Below are 3,874 nucleotides of genomic sequence, written 5' to 3' on the forward strand. Positions count from 1 at the left end.
CTGATTAAGGAACTCACTTCACAGCAAAAGAAGTATGGTAATGGGTCCATGCTCATGGAATGTATCGGCCTTATCATGTTGCCCACCATCCTGAAGCAATTTGTTTGATAGAACAGTGGAATGGCCTTTGGAGAACTTAGTTACAGCACCAGCTAGGTGGTAATATTTTGCAGTGCTCAGGCAAGATTCTCCAGAAGGCTGCACATTCTCTGAATCAACATCTAATATATAGATAGAGCTATTTCTTCCATAGCAAGGACTCATGGGTCCAGGAATAGGGGGCAGAAGCGGGAATGAATGTATTCACTATTACTCCTCGTGACCCACTAATAAAATGTTTTGCTTCCTGTTCCCATGACCTTATGCTCTACTGGCCTAAAAGTCTTAGTTCCTGAGGGAGAAATGCTTCCAGTAGGAGATACAACAATGAACTGTGCTCACTTCAGCAGCACATATACTGAAATTGGGATGATACGGAGAAGATTAGCATGGCCCCTGTGCAAGGATGACATGCAGATTCATGAAGTGTTCCGTTGAAAAATAAATTAATTAAAAAAAACTGCTGCCCAGCCACTTTGAATTCCTCATGCCTCTGAATCAACAGGCAAAGAAGAGAGTTGCTGTACTGTCTGCGATGACTGATCAGAACTAGCAAGGAGAAATTGAACTGTTATTGCACAATGGAAATAAGGTTGAGTATGTTTGAAATGCAGTAGAACCTGCAGGATGCCCCTCTGTACTACATGTCCAGTAATTAAAGTCAGTGTAAAATTACAACAACCCAATCCAGGCAAAACTCCTAATGCCCCAGATCCTTTAGGAATGAAAGCTTGGGTCACTTGACCAGGTAAAGAACCAGCTGAGGGGCTTGCTAAAGGCAAACAAACAAACAAAAAACAGGATAGTTAGTGAAAGAAGGTAGTTATAAATATCAACTACAACCATGTAACCAGTTACATAAATGAGGACTGTTAGGAGTATTCCCCCTTACTTTGTTATGAAATGTTCGTGTGTGTATAGTGAACATCTTTTTCTCCCTCTCTTATTCCTTTATTATGTAACATATAATGTATTGATTTATTAACATGACATTTAAGTATTGTTCAATTTACATCATAGTATTTTTTAAGTTACAGGATGTCAAGGAGAAGAGTAAACATCAAGAACTTTATCTCCTTTTCTGGGGAATGAGTAATGAATATTCAGTTGTATGTGGGATAGTTGCATTATGTAAGGTGGAGTTATGACCTTGCTATTGTGTTTATTTGGAAATTAAATATGATTTAAGGAGATGTATATGAATGCCAAGCTGAGAAGGGATAGATTTTGTTGACTAGGACAATGGGCTGCCCAGATATTTGGTTGAACATTATTCTGGGTGTGTCTGTGAAGGGTTTATAGATGAAATTAACATTTGAATCAGTAGGGCGAGTGAAGCAGTTTGATCTTCCAATGTTGGTGGGCCTTATCCAATGTATTGGAAGTCTAAATGAAGCAAAAGACAGTATAAGGAAGAATTTTCTCTTGGTACCTGACTTTTTTTGTGATGGTGCATTGATCTTCTCCTGTACTTGGACTGGAACTTACACAATCACCTCTCCTGGGTCTCCAGCTTGCAGTCAGCAGATCATGGAACTTCTCAGCATCCACAATTGTGTGAGCCAATTCCAATATCCAAAATATTATGTATTATATATACATATGTATATGTACACACACACACACACACACCACACACACACACATACCCCTCCTATTGGCCTATTGGTTCTGTTTCTCTGGATAACTTAATACATTTATAGACATCAAAATTTGAATTTCGTACAATTTTCATGAGTCTTGAAATATTACTCTTCTTTTGCTTTTTTTCAACCGCTTAAAAATATAGAGGCCATTCTTGGCTTGTGGACCATACAAAAATAGACATTGATGGAATTTGGTCTGTGAGCCAAATTCACATTTTACTGACCCCTGTCAATAGAAAACCAAAAAAAAAGAAAAAAGTATCCTTTCAATTATCTTTATCATTTGAATTCTAGATTTTAAAACAACAGAATAATAACTAAAGAGGTTGATAATTTTTATTACTCTACAACAAAAGTATATTTCAATCCAACTGTGAGAGAATACATTTTTTCTTCACCTTTTATTTATCCAGTGAGAATGTTATTAGTCATTTTTTTTTTCAAATGGATATTAAATTTCACCTTGGTCATGTTGTCTGGGTAAGGCCAACAAATGACTAAGCATCTTCCATTTTTCTTCTCTTAGGTAACAAAGAATAAAAATATGGTTTTCTTCAACCTAATAGAAAAGGTGAAGATTCTTAACAATAAGGACACTATCATTCTCCCCATTACCCAGGCTATAAAAATCAACTGGAGCAGTGGTTCTCAAACTGTGGTGGTCCACGTTCCAAGTATTATGTGGAAATTAGTTAGAAATGCAAATGCTTGGGCCTGCCCAGGATTGGCTGAATGAGAAATTCAGCAATCTGTGTTTCAACAAGTTTTCCGTACGAGTACGACAAACACTAAAGCTTAAAAATCACCAAACTCAAGGTAACACTTAAGGATCCAGATTCTTGGGGCTTCATTCCAGACCTACTGAATTGTAATCACTGGTTTGTGTTTTAACATGATCCAGATGATTTATATGTTGATTCACATTTGAAAGTCATTACTTTTTAGAGTTGCTGCTTCTCTTTCATCCCACCACTGTATCTGTCCTATTTGCCAAGTCCTGTAAATTTTACATTTGCAAAAACTTTCAAACAAGATTTTTATCAACCAAAATTCCTAGGCCCTGCTTCATAATTTCACACAAAAATATATTATATGGATTGGTTACATCTCATAGAGCATATGTTGTATGATATACAGGATATACTACCTATCTCTCTATCTGGAGACATAGTGAGGAATTCCCCTTTATAATCGAGAATCTCATGTAGCTAGTTCAAGAACACAGGCATTTGGGTATCACTTATAGACTTAATCCCCTGTTCTATTTCAAGTTATTTTAATGAGGGTTTATAAAGTCCTCACTATCAAAAGAGTCACAAATAATTTCCAGATTAAAGTAATGCAACTCTGATCATTTCATTCTCCCATTGAAACTGTTTGACATTCAAAGCCCTCTTATCAATCAATCAAGCTATTCTACTTCCTAGTCCTTAGAGACACCCTGTACTTTGTGGCCCTTTGCCTTTACTCAAGCAAATCCTATCCACAGACAGTGCCCTCTCCCTCAGTATCAATACAAATTCACAAAAATATTATATCTTCCAATTAGCCTATGCCATGTGTCAATGAAGTAATAACTAACAATTTAAAACATTTTATAGAAGCCAACCAGTCTGCTATATCTTCACATATATTAACTAATTTAATCCTCACAACCACCTTATGAGGTAGTTACAACTATTTTCTTCACTATGCAAGAGATGAAACTTAGGGTAAGGTAGGTTGAAGTGACTTTCTCAAGAATGCTTTATTAATGACACTTGTGAAGAATGGTGAGACAGATCTTTTCAAAGTCGGCTATGGAGATAGGTTTCAGGACCACTGCAGTAAGGTATTGTAGTGGGGGAGTGAGATTGGACTCAATTCTAACTCCAATAAGGACAAGTGGGAATTTATAACCAAGAAGCAGGGTGGGGAGCAATGGATGGAAAATTACTAAGAGTAAACACCAAGGATAAAGGATTTCTGGCTAAACTGACCTGATGGGATTATTGCTGAAGGCAGGCCAGGGTGATAAGACATTGAGGGTGGTCTGATACCAAGGGTAGGGAATATTCATTAAAGTGATGTGGCAGGATTCTTGCTCCAATTGGATTCTACAGATGGTCCCCAACTTACAATGATTTGAT

The 3,874-nt window shown here is 37.0% G+C and overlaps 1 non-coding gene across 1 annotated transcript; it reads left to right on the forward strand.

Moving 5' to 3' along the window:
• Positions 1–433: 433 nt before the first annotated feature.
• LOC117066171 lies at positions 434–540 on the forward strand. The gene has a single exon (XR_004430171.1). It is a non-coding gene; the product is annotated as a U6 spliceosomal RNA (small nuclear RNA).
• Positions 541–3,874: the final 3,334 nt, after the last annotated feature.

Source organism: Trachypithecus francoisi, unplaced genomic scaffold (genome assembly GCF_009764315.1).
Source record: "Trachypithecus francoisi isolate TF-2019V2 unplaced genomic scaffold, Tfra_2.0 Lachesis_group2, whole genome shotgun sequence".
NCBI classification, from domain to species: domain Eukaryota; kingdom Metazoa; phylum Chordata; class Mammalia; order Primates; family Cercopithecidae; genus Trachypithecus; species Trachypithecus francoisi.